Source organism: Peromyscus maniculatus, chromosome 1 (genome assembly GCF_049852395.1).
Source record: "Peromyscus maniculatus bairdii isolate BWxNUB_F1_BW_parent chromosome 1, HU_Pman_BW_mat_3.1, whole genome shotgun sequence".
In the NCBI taxonomy this organism is placed as follows: domain Eukaryota; kingdom Metazoa; phylum Chordata; class Mammalia; order Rodentia; family Cricetidae; genus Peromyscus; species Peromyscus maniculatus.
Window position 1 is genome coordinate 206,167,861 of NC_134852.1, and position 19,213 is coordinate 206,187,073.

Below are 19,213 nucleotides of genomic sequence, written 5' to 3' on the forward strand. Positions count from 1 at the left end.
CCCCTTTCTTTCTCGGTCATTCCCGGTCCCCTAACATCTATTTTAGTTTTGCAAAAATTTGACAAAGATACCGTTCCATGTCAACAAATATTTATGGAACTCTCAACTTCAGGGTTTAATAATAGCTAGAGCGACTCTGTTTTGCTTTGTTTTTTAAAGATGTACGCTATCTGTTTCAGAGTTTTCTGTACTGAAGAGGAGAGGATTCTCCAGATTCTGATCTAAGGTCATCCCAAGGAAGTGATGTTGAAAGAGTAACTTCATACGGTCTGAAAAAGAGCTGATGGTGGTCCAGCAGCTTTGGAGTGATGGAGAGGGAATTCATTACATGGCACCTCCACCTGGCACCTGGTGGAAGGGAGAGTGCAAACAGAAAGTAGAAAGCCAGAGTATGTGGCTGGAGATGAACCTGTGCTTGTCTTGGATCCTCACATACTGTCGGCATTCTACCCCAGAACACATCAATTGCTTCCAGATAAATGGCGTTTCTCCCTGCTCCCAGGGGAACATGAACATTCCAACAAGATGTGCCGTCTTCATCACGTGGCTCTCCTCTCCTGTGCAGCAGCTTCGGAGATGCTGATATTTGCATCTGAGAAGTGAGAGGAAACTTGACCCTGGCTAACTCTCACTTCTGCTTTTGTCTGGGTGTGCTACATATTCATCCGACTTCCTCTTCCTTCCCAACTTTCTGCTTCCTAACCCCGTTGTCTTCTCCATCTTAGTTTTGCTTTACTTTCAGCTACTCTAAATTTTATATTGAAACTCTACTCCTCAAGAAATGCTTAGGAAAAACAACTGCAAACCTTTCTAATGACATTTGAGGTCACTAAGGCACCAGGGGAAGCTCCGTTTGTCCATGTTGCGCTGGCTCCTTCGCCTGTGTCATCCTCACTGCCTGTGACAATGGACTCCTGGCCGGTTGTCACTTGTTCCGTTTAAATCTTGCAGAGTGCTCACACTAATGCTGAGGCTGACTAGTGCAGCCCAGAGTCCGTGCACTCACAGAGCTTTTCGTGTTTGCACAAGCTGAAGGTGGAACATCTGTTTTGAATTGCTTCTCCGGAGCCCTCATTTGGCCACCTCTTATCTACCGAGCCCCTCTGCGTGGACTCTAGGTTAGGGCCTCGTGTTCTTTCACGTAGGCGATCTCTCTCTCTCTGCTTTCATGAGCCTCTTTCCTCCTCACACTCCTTAAATCTGCGAGGTTGATTTTTCTAACGGACAAATTAGACACGCCCCTTGCCCTTTTCAGACTTAGATGGCAATCATCCCCAACTACATACAGCAAATCGTGATGTTTGCTTAGACAACTGAGAGAAGATGGCTACCAAAAATAAGTAAATTAGTTTAAAAAGGTGAACATACATTGAATAAAACACAAAACCCAGCAAAACCAACCTGTGGCGTAGCACACTGGCCGTTCTTGCCAAGAACCTGGGTCCAGTTCCCAGCACCCACATGTCAGCTCACACTCCTCTGTAATTCCAGTTCTAGGGGACCTGAAACCCTCTTCTGACCTCTACAGGCACTAGGCACACAGGTGGCACACTTTCATACATATAGGCAAAGCACTCATCCTAAAAATAAATAAATAAATCTTTTTTTGGAAAATAAACCATCTTGATTTCTAATCCCAGAAACTATTTTTAAAGGTCTCATTTGAAACATGTTATCAGCTGGATTATGTAGTGTGTTCCTTTCCTGTCTAGTTTCTTTGTTTAGCTGTAGGGTTGAGATTCACCCATGAATGTAGTGAATTTCTGAATGTAGCAATTGTCTGTTCATTCCCGTCTCTGGATGACATTCCATTGTAGCAACCCAGCACTGCTGGTCTCTTCATGCTTTTCTGATGAAGATTGAGCTTGTTTTCACGTTCTCAGTTAGTGAATAGGGCTGTTATGAACATCCACATGCATGTAACACACGTACCAACTTATTTCAGAAGACTTTGGGGATGCCTGAAATAGTATGTGGCACAAAAGTCTTAATTTATACTTTTCAAAATAAAAGGCAAGATGTGAGAGATAGCTGCATAGACAATAACTTCTCTATTAATATAATTCCTAGGTATAGCAGTGGGTCTAACAATAAATATATATTTCAAAATAATAATGTGCATAAGTGAGATTTCAACCAAGCTACAGCTTTCTGTGAAAATGTTTTTGATTTCTATTAGTTATGAAGTAATATACACTGGAACACTTTTATGATGTATTAAATACAATCATAATTGGTGGAAATATTACATTTTAATTACAGGGTTTTGTTTTGTTGCTTTGTTGGTTTGCTTCCTTGTGGTTTTGGTTTCACTATGTAGCCAAGGCTGGCCTCAAATGCACAACAATCATCCTTTAGTCTCCTGAGTGCTAGGATTACAGACAGAATACTAGAAGCCTTTTTTTTTTTTTTTTTTTTTTTTGAGAAAGGGTCTTTCAATATAACACAGGCTGGCCTCAACTCATCATTCTCTGCCTTAGCCTCCAAAGTGCTGGGATTATAGGCATAGGGTTACTGAAAAATAATGATTTTTACCTTCCTTCATTTAAGTTCAAGAAGCCCCTTAATTGTATTACCCTAATTGTAAATTAATTGTAAACCCTGATCTACATTTAACCCCCTTAAAAGCAGGGAACACAATCTAAACAATTTGCTTCAGTTATTTTTCTGTTGCTGTGATAAAATATCATGACGAGGGCAACTCATAAAAGAAAAACTTTAATTTAGCTTATGGTTTTGGAGATTTGGAGTCCATGATGCTGGAGTGAAGGGACAGCTGTCAGTTCACATCCTGATCCATAACCATGAGGCAGAGAGGAAGGGGGGAATTACAGGAATCTTTTGAAACCTCAAAGCCCTCCCTCAGGGACACACTTCCTCCTATAAGGCCATGCCTCTTAATACTTCCCAAACGGTTCCACCAAGTAGGGACCAAGTATTCAAATCTATGAACCTATGGGGGCCATTCTTATTCAAACCACCACAATAATCAAATTCAGAATCTGGCATAAAATTCAGTATACAATCCCAAACTCTGTGCAATAATTCGTATGTGTATGCTTAAAAACTCTGTGTGTGTGTGTGTGTGTGTGTGTGTGTGTGTGTGTGTGTGTGTGTGTGCCCATTCCTGTATATGCTGGTGCACATGTATGTATATGTACACACATCGAGAGGCCGGAACACAGGCTCCTTCAGTGTTGTTCCTCAGGTGCCATCCAGCTTTTCCTCACTGACCTCAAGCTTGTCAAGTAGGCGGGGCCTGCTAGCGCTGAGCCCCAGGGGTCCTCCTGTCTGGGCCTCTCCAGCACTGAGATCATAAGCATGCTCTGCACAGTGTCTGGCTTCTTTGCTTAGGTGCTGGGGGTTGAACTCCGGTCCTCATGCTTAAAAAGCAAGTACTTTAGTGACTGAGCCTTAGTCACTAAATAAATATTGTTGGGTAATAAACTCATGAGTGACAATAGCTAACTTTTATTGAGCTTCTCATGAGTGCCAAGTGCTATGCAAAGACATTTTAAATATTTTTCTTTTTTATTTATTGGTTCTTTGTTGCTTGTTTGTTTGTTTGGTGACAGGATCTTTCTTTGTAGCTCTGACTGTCCCAGAACTCTCTATGTAGACCAAGCTGACCTTGAACTCACAAATTTCTCTTGTTTCTGTCTCCCAACTGCTGGCATTAAAGGCAAGCTGCTTTTTTTGTTTGGTCGTTCGCTTCTTTTGGACAGAATCTCCCCATATAATTTGGCTGGCCTTGAACTCACAGATATCTGCCTGCTTCTACCTCACAAGTGCTAGAATTAAAGGCATTTGCTACCACACCTAACTACTCTAAATAGCTAATAATAATGTCTTAAATCTTCTTTACAAATTATTGATTACTGTCAGCAGTTTATTGATGAGGAATCAGAGACTTGGATAGGTTATGTAACTTGTCAAGATCTTGTAGGCAGTAAATGTTTGCCCAGGAATTCAAACACACATATTTTTGATCCGTAAACCTATAGCTGACTACTACTTTCTCACCTTATTGCTGACAACCAAATGAAGGAAGAGATTAATGTACACATAAAGGAACCAATGAGTGACTTTAACAAACTGTATTCACCAACTAACAAAACGAATTTCAAGAAGCAGTTGGCAGGTGTTAGTTGACACTGTGGTCATCAGATAGTTCTTTGTGCAAGGCAGATTCCCCTTTGGAAAATGTTACACCCAGGTATTCATTACCACTGCTTCTTTCTCAACTGAACCAGCACACGTTAGATGACATGTGTCCACAGTGCCGGGCTGAAATGGATGAACTCCCGAGGCACAGAGTGACCAGCACTTAGCCTCGAGTGCGTACAGGCTGTTTGTGGGAAAGTGTCTGATGCCCAAATCTTCCCTTCTTCAAGGACAACACTCATAAGAGTCATACTCCAGTCCTGACATTTTGCTTTACTTGAGATGCAGAGGAAGAGGTGAAAAGGTAAGAAGACGCCCCCGGGGACTCGGGAATTCCAGATAAATCTCTTGTCCCGAGGGCTTGGATAGTGGGTTGTTTTCATAGAGGGCTAAACTAGACTGTTTTTCAGATCTGAGACTCTTCTTATTCAAAGGAAATAGACTAAGTCTGTTCTCTTTAAAAAGGTTTTCTCAGGCCAGCAAGATGGCTCAGCAGGGATGGGTGCTCACGGGTAGGGGTGCTCAGTGAGTAGGGGTGCTCAGCGGGTAGGGGTGGTCAGTGGGTAGGGGTGCTCAGCGGGTAGGGCTGCTCAGCAGGGAGGGGTGCTCAGCGGGTAGGGCTGCTCAGCGGGTAGGGCTGCTCAGCGGGTAGGGCTGCTTGCCTTTGCCAGGCCTGACGAGCTCAGTGTTATGGCTGGAACCCACATGATGGAAGAGAGAATCAACTGCCACCAATTGTTCTCTGACCTCTGCTCACATTGCAGCACATGCATGCCCCCTCAATTAATTAATTAACTAATTGTGGGGAAAATTAAAAGTATTGTCCAAAGAAAGTCTTCTAATATTTGGGGAAAGATTACCAAATGTTTAAGCATATTTCTGAATTTTGCTATTCTTATTTTATCATTAATAAATTACCCAAAGAATATTCACATGTGTAAAAGTAAACAAATATATAAGAAACTAAAGTGGCAGTGAACCCGGGTGGGCATGGTGTTGTTCGCCCTTAATCCCAGCACTCTGGAGGCAGAGGCAGGTGGATTTCTTTGAATTAAAGGCCAGCCTTGTCTACCAAGTGGATTCCAGGACAGCCAGGACTAAGTAAAGAGAGACCCTGTCTCAAAAAAAAAAAAAAAAAAAACGAAAGAAAGAAAGAAAATTCAAAATAAGGGTCTTGGGGGAGGGAATCACCACCACTCTCCAGATTCTGTCCTCAGAATTAACTAATGTTAATGTTAACAGTTTCCACAGATTTTTTTTCTAAGTATATACACCCTACACTTGTATCCATTTGTGCACATAAACATATACAAGCAAATACAGTTAAATATACAAATGTAGCATCTTCCTGTACCATTTTCTTTTTCCTTGGTGACATGTCATGGACATGCACAGGTTGATACCATGCTTCGTTACTAGTATGTAGAATTCCATACATATACCCAGTACAGCTGTTCTTCACTATTCTCTAACTGGGAGCTTCTTTCTATGTCTTTAGTTTGCTCTTGGAAACCACAAAGCAACAGACAAGTGCCTTTACGAATGCTCATGCTTGGATTTCTGTAGCAGAGCTTCTTTTCCGTGGATTTACTAGGTCAAAGAGCCCTGTGTTTTCATGGTCAATAATTATGGACAAATTCCGGAGTAACCATTTTGAAGCTTCTATCCTGAGGACATTTTCCATGACGTTTCAACTGACTGAGACCCATACTTCTAGGATATCTCACTCCCAACCTCACAAAATTCTTCCCCAGAAAATTTGACATCTTTTCCCTTCAAGGGATATTTTAGCTTCTACCCAACCTTCCTTTATTTCAGAGGGATGTTATTTATTTGAGGCAAAATTTTAAAAACCTTATGTCCCAAGTAAGAGATGGTCACCTCCACTGTACATGTTTTGCCCTTGGTCAACATATACAGATATTTAACTTCACCAAGTTCAAGTCCAAGTTTCCATCCGACCGTTTTCAATTGTGCAAGCAAAAATAACATTGGATTGAAAAGGACAGGAAACATAGGAAATATATAGGAAGCTGTTATTTGTTTAAGATTGGTGCAAGGAAAGGTTGAAAAGAGTTGTAGAAAAAAACCACCGGAACAAGAACCTGAAATCACCTCAAGGGGTGGCACACTTTTAATCCCAGCAGTTTGGAGGCAGAGGCAGGAGGATCTCAATGAGTTCCAGGCCAGCCTGGTCTAGAGAGTGAGTTTCAGGACAGCCAGAGCTACACAATGAAATCCCCCGTTTCAAAAACCAAAACAAAAGGATTTGAAACCATGCCATAAACTTCAAGCTTCATAAACATTGATTTTGTGGTATGCTACAAAAAGAATCTTCATAATTTTATCAAACGTCTTTTATGTCAAGATGTTTTTATAGAAATTATTTCTAACCTTCTCAATAAACTTTCTACACAGCTTACAATATCTCCATAGTTTACAATATCTTCATTGGACAGACAAGGAAACTGAAGCTCAGAAATCTCGTGCAAGGTTTTGCAGCAAGTGAGGTGTTCAAGTTGACTCAAGTTCACCTGATTTTCTTTCTTACAGCAGCACTGTCTGTCTTGCCACCCCAGGTCTTGACTCCAGCCTTCATGCAAATGGATTTGCCAAGATGCAGAGCTTGGCTCAGTCAGGGGGACATGCTGAGATAAGTGATTTTTTTCCTGGGAAAGTGGTTAATAGGTCACCTGTCAAAGAACATTGTAAATGAGGTGCTAAGGATGTAGCTCAGTTGGTAGAGTCCTTGCCTAGCATGCAGAAGGGCCTGGGTTCTATTCCCAGCACATTATAAAACCAGATTAGATAAAGTGGTGCAAGTAATCCTGAGTTTAGAAGGTGCCAGGGGGATCAGAAGTTCAAGGTCATTCTCAGCTAACATGGAGTTCTAGACGAATCTGGTTTTCATGAGATCTTATCTCAAAAAAAAAAAAAGCCAAAATCAATTAACTCTCCGAAAAAAATGGAGGAAGAAAAAAAAAGGAATGTTATAGATGAAAGTCTGCAGTTGATCAGATGCTGCATCAATAAACTTTCAAACCCTCTTCCTCCAACATCCATTTTCTACAGAAAGGAAGAGACATACAGAACGATAAAGAGCTTGGCTCAAGCCCACAGCTGACGGGCCAGAACTTTGGTGTCTCTCCTCCTCACCCAGCCACTAGCAGATCCAAGCTTCCAAATTTGCAGACACACTTTTAACATATATAACCACACATATATACCTACATAACTACAAAAGGCTGACTCCCTTCATTAATTTGTGTGTGACTTTGGCTAACCTAGGCTCCACACTTTTCTTCTGCTCCTGTCTCTCACATAAACAAAGGCACAAGGAAGGATCTAAGGCAAGACCATCTGGGGTCATCTTACTTTTTCAATGCTCTGAATTCCTAATCCACCACAATGACGAATAGTCCTGATGTACTTAAAGCTGCAGCATAGGAAAAGGAGAGCTGGAAATACGAAAGCCAAGCCCAACCACAGGTGTATTCTGTCAGAATTCTGGTGGTCTTCGGAAAAGCACTCAGGGCTGTATCAATCCCACTGCCCCTCGGAAAAGGAGAGAAGACCCCTGGGGGTGGGGAGCAGTGGTGGTGCAAGCCTTTAATCCCAGCACTCAGAAAACAGAGGTGGGCAGTTCTCTGAGTTCTAGGCCAGCCTGCTCTACATAGTGAGTTCAGATCCAGAACAGCCAAGGCTATGTAAAAGGACCCTGTCTCAAAAAAGAAACAAACAAAAAACAAAAAGAAAAGAAAAGAAAAAGAAAAAATGAAAGAAAGAGAAGAAACCAGAACTGGGCCGCAGCATGTTGTGTCCTGGGTAGACTTCAAGGAGAGTGGCTGGGAAGACCATCCTGTGCCCGAAGTGACCCTGTGTGTTGGAGAGTAGGCTGCTTGCTGTGTGCACACTCATTCCATCCCAGGGACACGCCAGACGAGAGGCCCGGCTGGTCTCTGAGTTACCTCCCTGACAGAGAAACGACATCACCTCTCAGAAAAAAGAACCCACCTTTTTGGGGGGGGGGGGGGGGAATGCACCTATCCTCCATCCCAAAATCTTTGTAACAAAAGATAAACCAAAATTGAAAACTGAGGGCCTTGCTCTTGTATCTGGGGCCTGACTTAGGCAGATACTTAAATTCTTACTGTTTAATTTAATGTAAAACTCGGGTGCACACACTGCTGTAAAGGCTGCCGTTAAAGCTTTACCATTAAGTTAACGATTAACATCCAAGCAACCTGAATCTCAGAAAGTCTATTTATTTTGACTACCTAGTTCAGGGAGATTTTTTTTTTAAATGTAGCTTTAAATAGTCAGAGAGAACCTCATGTACGGGTAGATGGAAGGGCCAAGTTCCGACTCTCAATGGCCAAGCTGTGTCAGAAGGCGAAAGGAAGGGGTGGAAATGCAGGATTCTGGAGCCACTGTGTTCCAGGGACTGAAAATCCAACATCTGTTATTCCCTGACTCTTTGATCTCAGGCAAATCACTCAGGACCTCCACTGCATTGTTTCTAACTGGGTATACTAGGGTAATGCCTGATGGAGAGCTAAGGGTGGTTACATGAGTAATAAAGAGCTTGCAATAGCTCCCATCCAGGGTAAGTCCTCAGCAAAGGTTAGCAACAGTACTCCATCTTTCAATGGTAAGAATGATGACCTCCTATTGCTTGCATCTCCAATGAGGCAACTGGCCATACAGAATCCGTCTAGTTTTGTATCTGGATATTGTTGTTATGTTTAGTTTTCACAAATAGCAACCGCTCGCTCCTAAAAATATAAAATAAAAAGTTCATTAGACTGGCTTTAACAGTTGATCTCTGTCAATGTTGCCTGCAATCTGCAAGTGATTAGCTTTCATTTTTATGACTCCTGTTAAACTGTAACAGGCTTGTTATCTCTCCCTGGGTGTGGTTTACACTCAGAATGCTGTTAGCTGTGTTAGGCATCCATTTCAGCTATCATGATGAGTGAGATGGTGAGAAACTCGCCTTGTTCTGTTGTTCATAAGACATGAGTTATTAATTTCTTAGAGTCTTAGAGTTATGGGTCTTTAAAAATATGGGGAGAAGAAGGTCAGCAAAGGACGAGGCTTTAACCCAAATGATTAAAAGGACAGGATGTTCTTTTTTCCCTTGGGGGCCACAGAAGGAAATGAGAACTAAATTTGATGTTATGAGTTCTCATGTTCACAAATTGATGTCTTAGGTTTGTGTGTCCTAGTAATTATGTCCTGCTTCGGATAAGGTTCATCCTGAGCGTTTAATCCTAAGGTGGAGATGCAGTTATTGAGGCAGCTGCCTAGAAACTCTAAGAGTTGAGAGCTTCCAGGGAGGTGTCTACTTATGCATAAACGCAGGGCAATTGTGAAATGGGATCCAAGGGTTACACTCCAGCTCTTCATTTCCTTCCCTCTTTAGGGGGGTGTGACTGATGTTAGTCCCTAGAGCTGTCATTCTCTGCCTGATATCAGACACTTAACACTTCAGTGAAACAAGTCAAGATGTTACCACGCCCAGGAAGGACTTGCTATGAAATCTCTGTCTCTAATTGTAGACTGTGAGATTTGTATCACCAGATCACAGCTTATAGGACAAGTAAGTGAGACCGGACAGGCATTCCCTGCAGGAGTAGGACTCCAGCTTATGCTGAAGGAAAAACTGGATAATCTGGCCTGGGAAAGGACAGGGTGCCAAGCCAGTTCTGGGAGATCTTTGAAGTCTTATCTATTGGAATTCTCTGCAGGGACCTCCCCTGAGCGGGACTCTGATCTTAAATCTTTGTGACACTCTACTCCAGACTCACATGCCAGGGAGGGAGCATCCCTATCACAGGAAAGGGCAGGATGCCAGCACCATAGCAATGGAGTGAAAAAGGGGTTCCTTGAAGGACCTTGGGGCACCCTTCCCAGAAAAGGAATGGATGCTGTGCAAACAAAAATTACATTTGCTGCGACCACCAAGAAAATTTCACAGACCTGTATGCACAGTACACCTCGAATATTCTAGCAGGTAGGCACCCAATTTTCTTCATATGTCAGCCCCTTCTAAATGACCCTATTCTGGTCTCCAAGCACCGACTATCAGTCAAATGAAATAGGAGAGACTTTAGGATTCCTTCACTGGTTTTCTCTCAAAAGCTTTGAATCAATATGTTGCAACTTCACTGCATTTAAGAATATCATCATATGTATGTATGTATGTATGTATGTTTACATGTACATATGAACCCAGGGTGGCCTTGAACTCATGATCTTTCCACCTCAGGGGCCTCTGGAGCTAGGGTTAAAGGCATCCAATACTTTGGGATACCACTGAAATGTGACTTCTAAGGTGAGCATTTGTGTGAACACTGACAGAGCTAAACTACTGCATTAGTCTGCAGTCCACAGCCATCTACAGTGTGGGTCCTACAGTTTCCGAAGTGCAGCCCAGCCCACAACAGCAGAGTTTGGTAGAGATGGGTTAAGGTGAAGGCTGTTTTTTAAATAGTAAATAATCTGGCCAGATTTTGGTGTTGCTTAGCTTTGAGATCTACTGAACCAGATAAAAGGGAATTCCCAAGTGTTTACTGGGTTCCTTTCAGTGGTCTAGACACAAAGACTACCACAGTGAACGAGATAAACTAGGCTCCTGCTCTTCTAAGACGTAAGGGGAGGAAATGACTGTTACACAACAATAATTACAGGATGGAGTAAGTTGTCAGGAAGAGAGAAGATGGACACCTCGAACCCAAGGGAATCTTCACTTTGCTTGACAAACCGTTGCTTCTCAAGTCTTCTTCATCTCAGGTATTGGTGCCACGGTTTCTCCCAGGCCCTTAGGCCAAAGGCCGGGAGCCTGAATCTCCCTCTCTTCTCCTTCCCTCACTTAGCCTGTACACAGCATCAACAAGTCACGTGGGCTCTGCCTCCAACAGCAAAGCCAGAGCATCTATCTCTGCCCTTAACCAAAGCTACCCCCGCAGGGCCCCAGCTGCTCCCGTAAGTGTGACATCAGTGGCTTCCTAACTGTCTTTCCAGCTTCTGACCATCTCCGTGTAGCCTTTAGTCTCTGTACAGCAGCAAGGCTGAGATTTCAACTAGAAACGAGACTCCTTCCTTGGCCGGAAGCCTTCCGAAAGTCAAACAAACACTCCTGGGATCTGCCGAGTTTTCATGATCCAGCCCCTGCCCAGCTTTCTAGCCAGTCTCCTGCCCCTCCATCACAGCGCTCCACTCCCCTGCCCTCCCTCCCCGCTGCCTCTCAAGCACAGCAAGTTGATCCAGCTTCATGAACTTTGAACTTACCTGTCCATCCGGCTGCCTGACTACAGACCATTTGGGTCTCATCTCATCCTAACAAAAGGAGCACCCGCCCGCCACATCCACCGTCCAGAAGTGTGGGTATCTGCAACGTTTCTCCCTACTCAGTTCCACTCTAACGTCTCTGCTTTCTCAATAGAAGGAAAATGAAGAGATCTTTATTTTGCTCACTGCTCTGTCCCTGGCACCAGAAAAGCAGCTGGCACATAGCAGGAAGTCAACCAACACTGTTACCTTGGGAAGTGAAGATCAGCGAGGAGATTAACAGGAAGTAGTATTGGAGGTGGGCAGCTTGGGCTGTCCGTGAAGGGAAGCTCTTTTAGGACTATATGTGTAATGCCGCCGGGCCTTTGGGCTACATTAAGGGCCGGGTTTGGGGTTTGTAGAACACATACATTCTAACTTTGTTTTCTTCTAATTCTCCACTCCAGACAAACAGGTTTGCTGTTGTTCTACTGACGTGCCTCCTTCCCCCTCTTCTTCTGTCCCTCTTGAGCGAAGAGACCTGAGTCATGCATTCACCATGCATACATTCCTGAGCACAGTTCTGGGTGGACCTGACCTACAGGGTGTACAGGCACCCCTGTGCCCTACTTCCTCCACCATCAAAAGACCATTGTCCAGACAGTCACATTTTATTGAAAATTTAGGTCAAGGTATTACTGCTCCCAGGAAAGACTTGTTTCAAAAACTTTATCTCTAACTGCAGACTGCAGGGTTTGCATCACCCAGTGTACTCTCCACGCAGAGACCCCTCCCAGTTTTCTCCAGCAGAATTGACTCCCCATTCCTCTCCGCACACACTGGGGGTTGACCTCAGGACCCTGCACATGCAGGCCAAGTATTCTACCACTGAACTATTCACCCCCTTTATTTCAAGATAGAATCTCACCAAGCTGCCCAGGATGGCCTTGAAGCCACTCTGTACTTCAGACTGGCCTGAACTTGCCTCAGCCTCTAGAGTAGCTGAGGTGACAGTCCTGTGCCACCATGCCCAGCTCCTTACTCTTTGAGTCCATTGTATATTCCATGACTGGTGAGTGGGGGGGGGGGGATTCTTCTGTGGCCTTCTGTTTCTTCATGTGAGCAAGAGAACTCATAATACTGACTTAGCAGAATTGCTATCATGACTAAACATGCACAGAACTCCCAGCTCAGAGCTTAACACAGAATCATTCATTATATGGTGGCTACAGCAGTTATTATTTCTTCTTCTCGTTATTAAAAGTATAGCTGGATCATAATAATTATTAACATAGAAAATATTATCCATAACGTGACAGTACTTTATTACGTGTTTATCATTTGCTAGAAGCTTCACATTTGTTATCTCATATGAGGTAATTTTATAATCTAGTTACTTCATAGATTTCTGTTTTATTTCACAACTAGACAGGCTGTATATTTTTAAAAAATAATCCTCTCGGTGCCAGATGAGTATATTGCTCATAATAAGGATTCAGAACTATTTGTAATTACGTGTAGTTCCGAGATTTAGAGACTTGAATTATGTCAGAGCATAAGCTGATTTGGAAAGCCAGATCAGTGTGTCTGCAAGTTTTGTTTAAAAGCATGGGTTTGGTTATGCAAGATGCTGAAGAAGTGTGCTGGTGGAAGATCTGTCTTCCACTGGTTCCAAATATGCATGTGAGCACCTACTATGTGTTAGGCTGTGTTACAGGTAATTAGTATGATCTTCTAAAGCTGGGAAACTCAGGGGTCTGGCGGCATAGCCGGCGGTACAACATGTGCTTAGCATGTGTGAGGCCCTGGATACAGTCCTGGTCACTCCCCTCTCAAACACATAAACAAATGAAGGAGGAAATTATGGCATTAACTTGTCAGTGTTTCTGGCATGTTTATAAACGGTACTTTTGCAGTTGCATTCTCCCAAGAGATGGGCTAATTTGTTAGAATCTAAGTGCTTAGAGAATACACAGAACATGCAGCCTAATGAACAGTCAGGTTCTGGTGTCAGAAAACCTAGGCCTGAATCCCAGCTCTGCTAATGATTTGCTTTGAGACCCTGGGCAAGTTGCAGAAGTAACAATAAGGCTCTTGCCTCAGTTTCTTCACCTATAAATAAAAACAGTAGTACCTACCTTTAACGTCTATTCAGAGCATGAAGTTAAGCGCATAAAACATTCAGTACGGGCATGCTTTGTTTTATTAGAGATAGAGATTGAGCCTCAGGGCCTGGTGCATGCTAAGTAGTTGCTCTATCAACATCTGCAGCCCAGGACTGGCATGTTTTAAAAACTCAAAATATGGACTAGAGATATGGTTCAGCCACTAAGAGCACTGGCTGCTCTTCCAGAGAACCCAGGTTCAGTTCTCAGCTTCCACATGGCTGCTCACAACTGTCTTTAACTCCAGTTCAAAGAGGATCTGACGCCCTCTTCTGGCTTCCCCAGGCATAAGCATGCATGTGGTTCACAGAAAGACATGCAGCCCAAACACCCATACACATAAAATAAATCTTAAAAAGAAACTCAAAGTATCAGCTCTCCTTCCATTACTAGCTTATATTTACTCTACAGATCATAGCAAGAATGGGGAACAAAGAGAATGCAAACCCAAACTCAGTTTTGGGCACAGAAAAGGGAATGAACGCATACTCCAGTTAGTCAGACATCAGAATAGAAGCTCTACAAAAACTGAGTCATTTAACCTCACCCATCAAGCAGGTATTATCTTAAGGGTATCAGGAAGTATCTTGGACAAGTTTACAGAGTAGAAAAGGCGTGGCCAGATTAGTCTCTATCTGAATCCCTTTCACCTAATGGAGCAAGAGCGGAGCTGCCTCTTGAGTGTTTTATTTAATCACGTCTCTGAGGCACCATACACACTGCATTCTATAGAACCACAGTGCTCAACTGGGGTCCTATATATTCAAGACTCATCTGGAGTGATTCAGTCTACAGCCCCAGAGTTAAAAATTCTGATTCAGTATATTTGAGGTAGAGACGAGGAATCAGTATTTTTGGAAACGCCGAGTGATTCTGTTGCAGGTGGTGTCTGATTACATCCTATACATACAGCCATATCTGTCAAGATAGTTTAGCAGGTGAAGGCACCATTTGATAAGCCTGAAGACCCAAGTTCAATCCCTGGGATCCACATGATAATAGGAGAGAATCAACTCCTGAACATTTTCCTCTGACCTCCACATGCAAACCATGACTCGTGGGCACTCACACACAAAGACCAAACGAATAAAAATGTAATAGAAGGGGCTGGCAAGATGGCTCATTTTCACGTATGTATTGAAGATTAACAGCCGACAAGTTATGACTATATGATGAAAAGATGCCTACACAACTGATATATTTTAGGTTTTATGCAACGATGACGCCATTTGCATCCACTTGCCAGTTTCTCTGTACACAAACTGATGACATTTCCATTTCCCTATTTCTTTTTCTTAAAGGGAAGTAAGATCTTTATGTGCTTCCCAAGTAAAGCAGGCAGAATGGGTTGTTTTGAGGACTCAGGTAGACATCAAGTCTCTGGCTCTTCCTTGGTGTCAATCTTAGCTGGGGCCTCAACAGCAGTGGTGGCAGGTGGCTGCAGAGGCAGAAGCAGAGGCATCAGTGATGGCAGTTGCTATAGTGGTGGCAGCCACAAATGCTGATGGACATCTTTGAGCTTTTCAGCAGATGGGAAGGTAGTCTCAGTCTCCACAGACAAAGCCAAGACCCACCTGTACTCATTGATAATAGACTATAGTTGGTGGCATTTAGACAAAGGTCTGCAGACAAAACGTGGACAACATTGTGGGTGGGCACCTGTCTTAATTAGGGTTTCTATTGGTTCGAAGAGACACTGTGACCATGGCAACTCTTATAAAGAAAAACATTTAACTGGGGCTGGCTTACAGTTGCAGAGATTTAGTCCATTATCTTTGTGGCAGCTTGCAGGCAGACGTGATGCTGGAGAAGAAGCTGAAAGTTCAACATCTTAATCAGCAGGCAGCAGAAGGAAAAACTGCCAGACTTGAGCTTGTAAGACATCAAAGCCCGCCTCCACTGTGACACACTTCCTCCAACAAGGCCACACCTACTTCAACAAGGCCACACCTCCTAATAGTGCCACTCCCTATGGGCTAAGCACTCAAACACATGAGTCCTTGGGGGCCATATCTACTCAAAGCACCACAGCACCCCTCTACGAAGGAAATGAGAGGGCAATTTCCCTTTGATGGCAAACACCTGCTGGACAGTCAACCCAAAGAAGTAGGGGGAGGCAGTCAGCACCTGCAATGATGTGGCTGAGCTAACTCCCACTGTGTCTGCGATCTTAAGTCACCAACACACCATCAGTTTCAAATGTGCCTCTGAGGAGTTTAGTGGTGAGGCCTGAAGCCTGGAAAATGTTGTTTTTTTTTTTGGTTCCAGACCAGTGTTCTGGGATGGCTTAGTGACTTCGCACTAGGCAATAGCCTCAGCTCCAGAAGCGGGTGGTACCTCATTGGCTAGCAGCATGCCCTTGATCTCGGTGAGGTCCTCCTTGGTGAACACAAAGCCCACATGCCCTGCATATGAGGCAACAGTTTCTCCAGAGTCAGCTTGCATTCCAGATGCCCTGGAATGGCCTTGCATATCACAGTGTTCTCGGCTATCAAGACCATAGCCTTCCCTCCAAGGGACAAGCAGGTCTGCTGCATTTGCTTGGAGCCTACATTGTCTGTTCCCACAAAGAAACATTTTGGATAAGGCTCAGAAGGTGGATGATCTTAAAGGAGTCCTCGGGTTTCCAAGTCACCCCATCTTCCCTGGGCATCATAGTGGTGAGTCTACCAGAGATTGCTATGCAAGATTTAAAGACGAGGTCATGCTAATGAGAACGCCTGATGAGAGAAGGCCTAATGATTTTTTTTTTTTTTAAATCAGTGGTTCTCAACCCTCCTAATGCTGGGACCCTTTAATACAGTTCCTCATGTTGTAGTGACTCCCAACCATAAAATTATTTCCATTGCTACTTCATAACTGTAATTTTGCTACTGTTATGAATCATAATGTAAATATCTAATATGCAGAATATCTAATATGTGACTCCTGTGAAAGTTTGTGACCTACAGGTTGAGAATTGCTGTTTTAAGCAATGATGCCATTATTTAAAATGTTTATTCCGCCGGGCGGTGGTGGCACACGCCTTTAATCCCAGCACTCGGGAGGCAGAGCCAGGCGGATCTCTGTGAGTTCGAGGCCAGCCTGGGCTACCAAGTGAGCTCTAGGAAAGGCGCAAAGCTACGCAGAGAAACCCTGTCTCGAAAAACCAAAAAAAAAAAAAAAGTTTATTCCAAGAAAGAACACACACACACACACACACACACACATGCACACACACACACACATACACACACGTATTTCACAGCACTAAACCAGGGATCTTCAACCGAATCACATCATCCTTATTAGTTCCCTTAGCACTACCCTCTCTTTGATGACCAGAGGACTTGAGCTGTTGGGTGGCTAGAGCACTCTACACCCAGGGCTTCCCACCCTTCTCCTGTTCTATTGGCATTTTCCTGTGAGGAAATTTTTGCCAAAAACAGGGGCTGTAGCCAGGCACCGGGGCTAGACCTGATGACTCTTATGTCATCATATGAGTGTGGATTGCTTTCTGTGGGTGAGCCTCTTATTAGCTGATTCCTATTTGTAGCAGTTGTTTGCTTACTTCCTTGGTGATGATGATTTTTAAGCCACCAAACAGAAAAAAAATACTTTTAAAAAAAAAAGAGGACCCTGAGGGTGACGGCTCACTAACCCACAGGGATTTATCAAGCCTGACTTAAACAGTTGTCTGTCAGATATTAACCAAGGTAATTCCTTTAAAACAAACCATATAGGTCACACAGTGCTAATAAAATATGCTGATGAATCCTTGAGTATTTTGCCCTGATTATGTCTCCTTGGGGAATAGAAAACTCATTAGCATGAACTCCTTGTCGGTCCTTCCTGCCTTGTTCCTCAGTTGCTTCCAGACAGGCTTGGCACAAAGCGGTGATCAGAATGTGTGCAGTGTGGTCAAGTCGCAGAGGAACGGCTCTTCTACCCCACTGATTGCACGCGACATCGAATGGCATGCAAGGCTGCTATGCTTCGTCGTTAAGTCTACTTTTCTGTCTGAGCACTTTAAAAAGTAAATTCAGATGACTGGGCTACAGAGAGAGTTCTCTATACATGTTTAGCACTTCATACTCAACTGCAGATTGTAGTTCCCAACATGGGAAAATCCTCAAAGCTGAGAAGTGGTTATAAATTGGAAACAGCAGGGGTGTATGTGTGTGTGTGTGTGTGTGTGTGTGTGTGTGTGTGTGTGTGTGTGTGTGTGTTTGAGAGAGAGAGTGTGTGTGCGTGTGTGTTAGAGAGCTGTTTTCTTTCTGAAGTGGCAAGTAGCAGAACAGGTTGTTTAGGGAAAGTCTCTTGAACTAGATAATTGATTTAAAATGCATCTTCCTATAATAATACCTTATATTTTTATGGTGCTTCGAAAAGTTCAAAGCATCTTCACATTTATATATTTCATTTAAACTTCACAACACGCCCATAAAGCAGCGAGTATTCCAAGCCACCTCCACCACTCGGCTCTCTTGAAGCCCAGGAGATCAAGAAACTTGTTTGAGGTCATATAACCAGTTGGTGTCACAAAACCAGAACACCAAGATTTGGAAACTTAGGCCTATGTTTTCTTGGCAGAAAGTGTCTCTGTCACAGCTTGATCTAACCGGAGCTCGTGTGGAGGTTTGTGGCTACAATTTAATTGGAGAATACAAATGAGGCATGCTTAGAGCACCCTGTAGAAAGAAGGCTGTGTGTCCCTTAGATCACGACTGTGTCAGGAAAGGGGGACAGAGAATAGACTCAGTTCTTTCAGACAAAGCAAATTAAAACACAAACAAAAACACTCTGTGATCAGCTCCAGGGCATTTGAGAGGCAATTCATTCACTAAATTGTGCTTTCATTTTTCTAAAAAGTATCTATTAAGTACCTTTCTATAAGATACTGTGCTCAGCATTTTGGAAAGATACAAAGGAAAGTATTTAATTTGGGGGTTGTGTGTGCTTTGAATCACACAGATAATCACTGTTTTATCCATTGTTCACTACCACCTCGTTGATGAAAAGACTTCCAGGCAGAAAAGAAGTATAAACAAAAATAGATGATGAAAGAAACTGGAAAACTAATTGCCTTCAATTCTCTCCTGGTGAGACGCTTTTTTTTTTCTTTTTGGTTTCAATGTGATGAAAACTCTCCTGCTAGGCACACAGAGCACCAAAGTTGCTGTGTTATCTAACATAAAGTACATTACAGCACTAACGCTTCCTTGAAACTCAGGGTACTGGTGGCAGATTGGCGCCAGGTTCTTCACCAGGAATACTGGGTCAGGATTTTGCCCAAGGCCTACAGTATCCCCCCAAAGCTTTCCCAAAGACCAGAAATACATTTATATAATGTTTTTCTTTCCACGGCTCAAAACACAAACAAAACCATTTTTCCTTGTGTCAGGCATGTTTGAGACTGCAGACAAAAGCAAAGGCACCAACATGTGCAAAGAAACAACCGGATGACTGGTGAAAGGTCCTATTAGGTAAATAAGAGTTAGGGTCTGGAGAGGTGGTTCAGCGGTTAACAGCACTGGCTGCTCTTCCAGTTCAATTCCCGGGGATCTGACACCTTCACATAGACATAGATGCAAGCAAAACACCAATGCACATAAAGTAAAAAAAAAAAAAAA

At 43.2% G+C, this 19,213-nt stretch overlaps 1 protein-coding gene, 1 long non-coding RNA gene and 1 pseudogene across 4 annotated transcripts in view; 1 reads left to right on the plus strand and 2 right to left on the minus strand.

Moving 5' to 3' along the window:
- Nucleotides 1-8,409: 8,409 nt before the first annotated feature.
- On the minus strand, nt 8,410-11,730 carry LOC121824447 (uncharacterized). Its single transcript, XR_013048389.1, has 2 exons — nt 11,458-11,730; nt 8,410-8,939 (listed from the first exon to the last, which is right to left on the minus strand). It is a non-coding gene; the product is annotated as an uncharacterized LOC121824447 (long non-coding RNA).
- A 3,617-nt stretch (nt 11,731-15,347) lies between these two features.
- On the minus strand, nt 15,348-16,254 carry LOC102906150 (large ribosomal subunit protein uL10 pseudogene; annotated as a pseudogene).
- Nucleotides 15,530-19,213, plus strand: part of Add3 (adducin 3) — a 116,165-nt gene continuing 112,481 nt past the window's right edge. Inside the window, exons 1-2 of one of the 3 annotated variants that reach the window (XM_076563284.1) lie at nt 15,530-16,261; nt 18,555-18,682. The gene's annotated coding sequence lies outside the window, so the exon portion shown is untranslated. The remainder of the gene's footprint in view (nt 16,262-18,554; nt 18,683-19,213) is intronic. The other 2 variants (XM_076563283.1, XM_042265154.2) reach the window with 2 other exon arrangements.